At 47.8% G+C, this 10484-nt stretch overlaps 1 long non-coding RNA gene across 1 annotated transcript; it reads right to left on the reverse strand.

Moving 5' to 3' along the window:
• Positions 1 to 5440: 5440 nt before the first annotated feature.
• Positions 5441 to 9544, reverse strand: LOC135289077 (uncharacterized). The gene is made up of 2 exons (XR_010351876.1): positions 9068 to 9544; positions 5441 to 7068 (listed from the first exon to the last, which is right to left on the reverse strand). It is a non-coding gene; the product is annotated as an uncharacterized LOC135289077 (long non-coding RNA).
• Positions 9545 to 10484: the final 940 nt, after the last annotated feature.

The raw sequence follows: 10484 nt of genomic DNA on the forward strand, positions 1-10484 counted from the left end.
CTTTTTCCATACCTTTGCCTGAAAGCCCCTTTATTTTAAAATTATAATAATTTGGAGAGAAAGGGGTCATATTTTTCATTCCATGGGAGGCTTCTGCCTTCCTTAGCAGCCACCTGTCTTTCAAACCAAGACATAAGTTTAGCAAATTAGCATAATTGACAATAATCCCCAATAACAAATGCAGGTGATTAAGTAATTCCCCCCTCTTGGTTCAACCCCTTTCTAAAGTCCCCTTTCCTTGCTAGCTGTTTATGGGAAATTGTCTTGGTAAGGTGTCTTGTCCTTGATTCCCATAAGAAGCGAGATCACAAATTTATCTAATAGGAAAAGTACTGAAATACTGAAGTTAGGAAACTATATATAATAACAGTCTACAGAGCTACAAATATATATGAAGAATATATAAAAGCAAAAATCATTTTGGCATCATAGAGACCAATGAGAAGGTGATTGTTTATCTGTAACAAAATTAAATAAAAGGGAGCTTGCATGAGAAAAAGAGAGACAAGGAGAAAGATAACACCTGCCAAGCCCAAAACTATTACACTGCATCAGTGTGTTATTTTCATGGTCGATATGTATCTATTGCCAAGTTGCTGTCCGAGTTTTTCTCTCTACTCCCCCGGGCGGGGGAGGAGTCTGCACTGGCTGAGCTGTGGCACAGCAGCTGACAGCTGGGGGGGCACTGCCCAGATGCGCTGGGGGCATCCGGGGAGCGCCTCAGCAGGAGGCAGCAGTGATCAGCAGGAAGGCGAAGTAGAAAAGAGGGACTCGACTCGGGGGCAAAGTCCAGAGTTTTAATGTCTCCAGGGGAAGCCAGCCGAGTCGGGACCACGAGGTGGGGGTACAGCCGATTATAAAGGGGGCGGAACATACAACACTTCAACCAATGAGGGAGAACTTGGGAGGGAACAAACTCGTGACAAACATGCCGGCTAGCCCATAGGGAATGTGACAGGGAGGGACCCTTGTTCCCGATCCAATCACCCACCGAAGAGGGGAGAACTTTCTGGAAAGAGGGAAGGGGACAGTGGCTGATGGACAGGAACTCAGGGAGGGATTGACAGAGGGTAACCAGGGGAACAGGGGTGGAGACAAAAAACTGACACTCTCAAAAGGAGGGGTTGCCAGGAGAGGAGGGGGGGTGGGGAACCCTAGGACCGAACCATTGTAACTTTAGGGGGAAACAGAACAAACCAAATGAACCCTGCACCACAACAATCTGTTTTTATATTTAGATTTTCCTTTGCATTTAAGCTCATCACCAACAGTGTTCCATCCCTCTAATCATCTTTGTGGCCTCCTCTGGACCCACTCCAACTGGTCGATGCCCTTCCTGTGCTGGGGTTCCCAGAGCTGGGTACAGTACTCCATGTGGGATCTCATGAGGGCAGAGTAGAAGAGGAGAATTGCCTCCCTCAACCTGCTGGGTGCACCTCTTTTGATGTAGCCCAGGATACATTTGGCCTTCTGGGATGCAAGTGCACACTGTTGGCTCATGTCCAGTTTTTTTTTCCACCAGAACCCTCAGGTCCTTCTCCACAGGGCTGCTCTCAATGAGTTCTCCCATTCTGTACTCATGTTTGGGGTTGCACCCCACTCAGGTGCAGCACCTTACACTTGGCCTTGTTGAAATTCACAAGGTCCTTGGGCCTACTTCTAGAGCTTGTCCAGGTCCCCCTGGATGGCATCCTTTCCTTCTGTTGTGTAGACTGCACTACTCAGCTTCATGTCATCTGCAAATTTGCTGTGGGTGCACTCAGTCTCACTGTGTTAAAGATATTAAAGAGCACTAGTCCCAAGACAGAGCCCTGAGGGACACCACTCATCACTGGCCTCTACCTGGACATAGACTTATTAACCACAACTCTCTGGCTGTGTCCATCCAACCAATTCCTTATCCACTGAAAAGTCCACCCTTCAAATTTATGTCTTTTCAGTTTGGAGATAAGGATGTCTTGTGCGACTGTTTCAAAGGCCTTACAGAAGTCCAAGTAGTTTACACCAGTTGGTCTTCCCTTGTTGACTGTTGCAGTCACTCTATTATAGAAGTCCACCAAATTGGTCAGGCATGATTTCCCTTGGTGAAGTTGTGCTGTCTGTCACAGATCACCTCCTTGTCTTGTATGCGCCTTAACATTGGTTCCAGGAGGATCTGCTCCACGATCTTCCCAGGCACAGAGGTGAGGCTCACTGGTCTTTAGTTCCCTGGGTCTTCCTTTCTCCCCTTTTTAAAAATAAGAGTGATTCTTCCTTTTTCCAGTCACTGGGGACTTGACCTGACTGCCATGACTTTTCAAATATGATGGAGTGTGACTTGGTAACAACATCAGCCAGTTCCCTCAGGACCCTGGATGCGTGTCATTGGGCCCTATAGACTTGTGTACATTCAGTTTCATCAGGCAGTATTAAACCTGTTCTTCACTGTGTGGGAGGGACTTGTCTCTCCCAACCCTCACCTAGAAGTTCAGGGACTTGAGCGATGTGGGAAGCCTGACTGACAGTGAAGAATGAGGTGAAGAACTCATTGAACAGGTCACCCTTCTCTATATCCATTATCATCAGTTTTCTCTTCTGATTTATGAGGGGGGTACACTCTCCTTGGACTTTCTTTTCTGACCTATGTACTTACATGTCACTATAGGACACAATACAACACGATGCAGACACGCTGATGCTCTCAAGGCACGAAAAAGGGAAGTTTATTTTCTGACTCCAACATTTCTAGATTTCCAAAGGTGACAGTGGATTGGAGGGTGAAAGTGCCACCTCTCCAATGACACTGGACAAACCAACAGTCCATCAAGTTTCTCTTCTACCATAAAAGAATGCAAAACAATAAGTTGTTTACAGAAAGTGTGTGAGAAAGTTTGCTACAAGAATGCAAACATCAGAAGGCTTAGAAAATCTTAAAAAATCAGGGCGACACTTACAGAATCACTTTTTGTTATTCTTCACATCCCCTGCCAAGTCCCATTCCATCTGTGCCTTTGTGTTCATGATCCCATCCCTACACATCTGAACCATATCCCTGTACTCTTCCCAGCACCTGACCCTGCTTCCACTGGTTGTGCATTTCTTTCTTACTCCTCAGTTTGAAGAGTAGGTCCTTGCTCAGCCATGCCAGTTTCTGGCCTGCCTTCCTTGATTTTTTACACATGCAGATGAAGAGCTCTTGCGCTGATGCCAAATTGATTTTTGCCCTTTTGCTTTTATATATTCTCTATATTCTTTACATATATATTATTCATAGTTAGCATTTTATCTACTCTATTGGACAGAAAGACAAAATAAATTCCCCAGCAGCCCCAAGCCCTGAGGGTCCAAGGTTAGGATCTCTGGCAAACCAAGGTTAAAACCAGCTCTCCGAGACACATTTTCATAACCAAAGTTTAGTTCCTATCTGTGTGTGTGTGGGGGGGGGGGGGGGGGGTAAATTGAGAAAAGGCCAGAACCAGGGGGGAATTACCTCATCACATATGTCTCTAATTGGGGATCCTTGTCAGTTATGCTATTTTGCAAATCATATAAAAATTGTATCCAGTTTATTTTATGTGTTCATCTTTGTCGCTTTCCATCCAGCGAGTTGTGCACCATAAGGATCCTTATAAAGGTAGCCCCTTTTTATCACCTAACTATGTTTGGCTCATGATTTTAGGACCAGTGAAAAGGCATCAGTGCTCTAAGAAAAGTGGCCTTAAAGATTTGCTAGCTCTGCTCAGCTCCTTTGTCCCTAAAGAGTTTCCCATGGAAACTCATTCATTAATTCTGTAAACAGATGAAAGCTTGTTTTTTTTAAATTTCAGTGTTCTGACTTTGCTTGTTGTCAGGCCCACGTTCCTTGAGATCATGAACTCAGCCAGGGCATGGTCACAACGCCCCAGGCTGCCACTGATCTTGACCTCCTCAATGAGCTCATCTGCCTTGGTGAGCACCAGGTCCAGTAATGCAGTAATGTTTCTCTATTGATTGGTTTGTCTAATACTTGGACCAAGAAGTTGTCCTCAATGCATTCCAAGAGTCTCCTGGATTGCTTACAGTCAGCTGTGTTGCTTTCCCAGCAGGCATCCAGGTAGTTGAAATTCCCCAGCAGGATAAGAGCTTGTGAGTGTGATGCCTCATGGACCTGACACAAGAAGAGTTGAATGATTAAAAAAGATCTGTATAGGTAAATTTATTTTTCTTTAATTCACTGTAAGCAATGCTATAACTACAGTTTAATAAAAATACAGTTTTCACATATAATTTTAAATGGTCACTTTCTAACCACTATTTAATTTCTATATGCATAAGAAATTAAGAAGACAAATTACCTTTTTTCCATTTGAATTCATCATCTTAAACACTTGCTGAAAGACATGACTTTTGGGAAATCAGATCAAACAAAGATTTACTACATATCTACTATAAATAATAAAAGTGGACTTTATGTTGAAAGTTTATTCCACATCCTCAACAATGGATTTCCTAAGATCTGACATGTATGACTTTATAAGAGCTCAATGCATAAAAAGTCAAGTTTAATTTGTGTACTCTGTTTACATTGCACCTAATAGATGATTCAATGTGCCTCTCAGCTGTGTAAGTTTGTGTTTGTATCTCTTGAAAAAGCAATTGAGTGGTCAAGAAGGCTTGTTCACAGACTTTGGTAATTAAGTACTGGATAATATATCTGCAAAGCATACCTAACTGTTCATTCAGAACAAGGTAATACTTACACAACCTTGCTGTTCTCTCAAGAACCTATACAGTATTGCAATTAGGTCTAGGGACTCCCATATGATTTTGCAATGACAAAACAAGAGGCTTTAATTTTACTAACAGAAAATTCTAGTAGTTTAGGATTAGTTTTCATTGGGAATAATCTGAAAAAGTGTTTTTTTGAAAGGCTGCATGTTTTCTCAATACCCTGGTGTACTAATATACTGGGTCTGGCTGGGATGGAGTTAACTTTCTTCATAGCAGCCCATATGGTGCTGGTTTTGATTGGGGGCCAAGACTGTTGATAACACAACAATGGTTTGGCTATTGCTAATCAGTGCTTTCACAGCATCAAGGCCTTCTGTGTTTCTCACTTTGTTGTCCCCCCAGCAAGTAGGTTAGGAGTAGGCAAGAAATTGGGAGGGGAAAGCCGATATGAATTGCCCAAAGGCCTATTCTGTGCCATGTAACATCATGCTCAGCAATAAAATCTGAGTGTAGAGGGTTGGGGTTTTTGTCTTCTAAGGTGGCTGTTGCTCGGAGACTGTCTGGGCATCAGTCTGCTTGTGGAAGGTGGTGATTGCCTTTGCATCACTTCATCTTTTTCCTTCACTTATTAAACTCTTTCAACCCATGATTTTTCTCCCTTTTGTTCTTCCTGTTCTCTCCCCCATCCTGCTGCTGTGTTGGGGGAGTGTCGCTATAGGACACAAAATAAAACAACACCCATGGTGGAACCTCCAAGGTAAAAAGAAGGGAAGTTTATTTACTGACTCCAACATTTATAGACTTTCAAAAGAGACAGTGGATTGGAGGATGAAAGTGTTACCTCTCTAATGACACTGGACAAACCAACAGTCCATCGAATTTTTCCTCCTCTAGAGAAGAATGTAAATAATTATTTACATAAAAAGACCTCTCTGAGGTCTTGTAACAACCTCCATATCCCAGATTTTTTCTTGATGCAGAAAACAGGAGTATTCCAGGGACTGGTAGAAGGCTCCAGATGACCCTGGTCCAACTGCTCCTGCACCAGATTTTGAAGGGTGACCAATTTATCTTGAGGGAGGGGCCACTGGTTCTCCCAGATGGGTTTGTCTACCAGCCACCGTATAGGAGGTGTAGGACAGTTCGTGCCCTTCATCGCAGTGGCCCACATCAAAAACCCATCCCGATGCACACCCCCCACACAGACAGAACATTCCTTCCCCAGAGGTTAGCAGGAGTTGAAGTAACATGAGGCCAAGCCAAGGCCCTCTGTCCCTCCATGTTCACGACCAGCACGGGCCGCTGGCTCACGTAACATTGTGCCATTCCTCCCAATCCTGCAACAGGCATCTCCACCAGATTCAGGGGCCACTCCGGGGGCCAAGTGGCAAGGGACTGAACTGGGTCGTCCACGCTGCTGTTAGGAAGCCTGCAGAGGCAGATCTCCAGCAGTGTTTCACCAGGGATGGACAGGGTACACATCATCTCGGGACGTTCTTTGGTCAGGACAGAGGTCCAGTGAACTTGAGGCAGCCCACTGGATCCAAAGCCGCCAGCTCCACACAATCGGTCAGCTGTCCTGCAAACAGAAGACTTAAAAGGCACAAGTTGAGCAAGTCGCATCCCTTTCGGGATCCTGATGGGGGGGTGGGTGTGGAAACCATTGCACAAATCTGCCCTGTGAAGTCTGCATCAATGAGTCCCAGGTGCACAACGATGCCCTGAAGGGTGGCACTAGACCTCCCCATCAGGAGAGCGCTCATGCCCCCACCCAAGGGATCAAAGGCATCCAGGGGAACCTTGTGTATTTTACAAGATTCTAAAACAACTGTTGCTGCTGTGTAGACATCAACACCTGCTGAGCCGTGGGTGCTGGCTGCAAGTTGGCTGAGCAGACCTCCATCGGCACCGGGGCTTGGAGAGAAGCTTGTGTCTGGGCGCGTCTCCCCTCACGCTCCTCTTCCCGTTTCCTGAGCCCAGCAAAGCCTGGCCATTAACATGTTGAGTCGCCTTGCAGACATTTGCGGTATGGTTTGGCCTTCCACACTGACCACACGAAAACAAAGGAGTTGTGACCTTCTGTGCCTTCTTTCCCTGTTTCTTGCTGGCCTGAGCATTCCTCTGCTGTCGTTGCCTGCCCTGTGGCACTGCCCGGACTGGCTGCACAGCAGTACCCAAGGCAGCCGTCTTATGACCTGATGTGCCTATCTTTGCACAGGCCTCCGCCATCATGGAGACAGAAGGATCACCAGGAAGAGCCTCTATGATTCTCCCACAATCGTCATTGCAGTTACATCTTGCAAGGTTTGTAATCACAAGCTTCCTTGTCTCAGGATTTGCCACCTACTTCTCCACAGAGCCAGTCATCCTCTCTGCAAACTGTAGGAAAGACTCATCAGCCCCCTGGATAACAGTCATAAACAACTGCTTTGGAGCAGCCAGTTCTATGGTCTGAACCAATGCTGCCATGCCTATTTTCTGGCACTGGTCAAGCACAAGAGGATCAAAGCCAACTTGCCCATTAGGACCAGCATAATTGCCTGTGCCCAACAGCACATCAGTGCCAATCACACACCTGGGATCCTGCATACCCAGTGTAGCATTCTGCTCCACTGCCCTGGCTGCCAACTGAGTCCATTTAGACTCAAAAATGTCGAATTCTACAAGTGGAAAAAGAATACGTGCCACAGCACAGATGTCGTAAGGTGTCAGCAAATCAGCAGCAAGCACTCGAAGCAGCTGCATGACTTCAACAGGCCCCAGACCATATTGTCCAACCTTATAATGGAGTTCCATCATGGCCTTTCATGATAAAGGTTGACAGGTGTTATGAGCAACACCCCTAAGCACAGGGAAAGCCTGGCAACCCCCTGGCAAGGTTACAGCACCTGCCAAGTCCCATCCCATGGGCCCCACAGGGACAGAGACAGATGCCTGACTGGGAGGCAGCTCAACACCACCTGACACGGCATCTCCTGCAGCATCAGCAGGGCCAGAGGAGCCATCTCCACAATCCAGCAGACCCTGCACGAAGGCACAATCAACTATTTCCTCGACCTTAGCTTTGACTTCTTGCCAGAACCGCCCGTGTTCCCTCGGACGCACGGTCACCTGATGGGGGGGAGTGTCCACAAGGCTGTTGAGGAGGTTCCATGGCCCTGGGGAACCACCGGTCTCCTGCCGGTCGCATCACCATTTGCACTAAAAGTGAACATCTCAGCGTCCTCCCGTGCCGTAACCCCAGCATCCATGGGAGGCAAGGCCGGCAGGGCCAAACCAACCCCAGCAGAACTCGTGCCCACCGGCAGCCCAGCAGTGCTGTCTGAAATAAATGGGCAGAAGATCTCTCTCCTTTTAAATGCCTTTATTAAAAAGAATCAGCTCAGCTGGGGAGAAATCGACGGGTTGCGCCCACGCCGCCATTGTTCCCAGGAGTGGCACGGAGGAGGAGGATTATGCAGCTTTGTCCGCTGGTCTGCAGGCAGAGCTGGGGATTCCGTCCTCATGAGAGATTAGGAGATTCTGCCTTTTCGGTCCAACACCTCGGGTCCTCTTTCTAGTCAACATCTTTTCAGGTTAGGGTGAGAAGCAAAAAGGATCCAAGCAGGCACTGGACTACACTCCCATCCTTAGACATCACTTAGGTCCCCTAGTTCTATGTTGGCTCGTTATTTTTAGGGGTTTTCCTGGAAAACTGCAAAATTTGGTGCAATGCATTCCTCATCTGCATACTAGCCCTGATGCCACTCCCATTCTCCTGGTACCTGCAGGGTCCTGGTGTCCCTCCCTGGCAAGCATCAGGGGGACAATGGTTAATCACCAACCATTAACAGGTAATTGAAGAAGAACTCCCAACAATGAAGCCAAATCAACAGCAACCGGTCCAACCTGTCTCAACTCTGCAACCCTAAAAAAACCAGACAACCCCCTATTCATAACACTGTCTGCTCCAGCACGGGCAGAGGATGCCGCAGCGGACGCAGGTCCCTGCAGGACTCGCAAACCCAGTGAGGATCGGAGCGAGACCTGCGCGAGGCCCCCCTCCCCCAGTGTGGGGGAGGGGTGGGGCACAGAGAGAGACGCGACTCGCGGAACCCCATCACCGCCCCATGCCCCGGCCATGCTTGGTGGCACGGGGGCGTCCGGGACCGCCTCTATCAGGGTCCCGCCCGTGACGCGAAACCCTACAGTGGACACCGCCCCACCTGAGCGGAACTGGGCGGGCTTCCCGCCTAGCATGGCGGGGCCTGACGGAATACCAACCAACGCCCCGCCTGCGGTGGCTTCCACCTCCTGCGTATGCCCGGCAGGCTGCGCAGACTCAGAGGCGGTCAATGCCACCCCCCCGAGGACGAGACCGACGCCGATGCGGACGAACCTGCTCGCGCTGCGCTCAGAGGGTATCTCGTGGAAACGCTGCAATTCGGACAAAGTGTTGTCACCGAATCAGATTCAAGCAGAGGCGGAGGCTGAGCCAGGGGCTCCCTGCAGCCCCCAGCGCTGGGAAGGCACAAAGGGAGGGCTATTCCACCCTGCCCCGCTGCCTCCGTGGCGCGGGGAGGGGCGGGGTCAGCTTAGCCGACTCCACAGGGCCCCTAGAAGCTTGTGGGACTCCGCCCACTCGCGGTCCACTCGGAACCAGCTGGCCGGGAGCCCAATCCACGCCAGGGGAACAAATGTCACCATCCGAGACGGAACCGCCTCCCAGCTCACCGTCCTGGCAGGGAGGGTTCTGCTTCACGGAGAAATTCAAATTCCCCCTCGTTCGTGTCCAAGATGGAAGAGTCTCCCTGGGAACTCCGAGAGCTACAAAATCCAAACCCCCGCCAAACCGCGTCAAACTTTTTCCATTGCACCAACAGTGATCCCACGTCTATACTACAGTCATCAAAGAGAGCTCCCATGAGGCATTCTCCCATGAGAGACCACACCTCCCTGGAGAATGCCTCCACAGGGTCTGAAAAAAACCCATGCTCTCTGGTCCACAGAAAAAATCTTTCAAAATCTCTCCAGGAAACGGAAGCCAATTTCCACTCCATGAGACCCTTCCAGAGGTCCAAAACCAGAGAATTCTCCATGGAAACCACAGGGGTTGCCACTATCACAAGAGCTGCAGGCAAAGTGCCAAACGGCTCACAGTCACTGTGCCACAGCCGGTGGGGGGGAACTATACAACCTCACCCACAGCTGTCCCACACACAGCAGCCACCAGATGTCACTATAGGACATGAAATAAAATGACATGCACGCTGGAACCTCCAAGGTAAAAAGAAGGGAAGTTTATTTTCTGACTCCAACATTTATAGACTTTCAAAAGTGACAGTGGATTGGAGGATGAAATTGCCACCTCTCCAATTACACTGGACAAACCAACAGTCCATCAAATTTCTCCTCATTCAGAGAAGAATGTAAATAATTATTTACATAAAAGTGCGTGAGAAAGTTCATTACAAGAATGTAAACATCAGAAGGCTTAGAAGAACTTAGAAGAACAGGGCAACGGGAGAATCAGCAAAGGACTGTGTGAGTACTTAGCTACTGGCCAGGGTCAACCGACTACAATTCAAAAATAGATCATACGATTTAAACATTTGGTCTGTTACAAAGATATATACAGTTCCTCAGAATAGGAGGGAATTATAACAATAACCATGACCAAAACTGTGCTTATCCTTATAGAGTGAAATTGTCAGTAATCATTTTTGATATGAAGAATTATTGCTATGTAATCCTAATCAAATAAGTGAGGAGCCAAATTATCAACTGGAGGAACTGAGCATTTACAGGTTTTATTT

This window comes from Passer domesticus, chromosome W (assembly GCF_036417665.1).
Source record: "Passer domesticus isolate bPasDom1 chromosome W, bPasDom1.hap1, whole genome shotgun sequence".
In the NCBI taxonomy this organism is placed as follows: Eukaryota; Metazoa; Chordata; class Aves; order Passeriformes; family Passeridae; genus Passer; species Passer domesticus.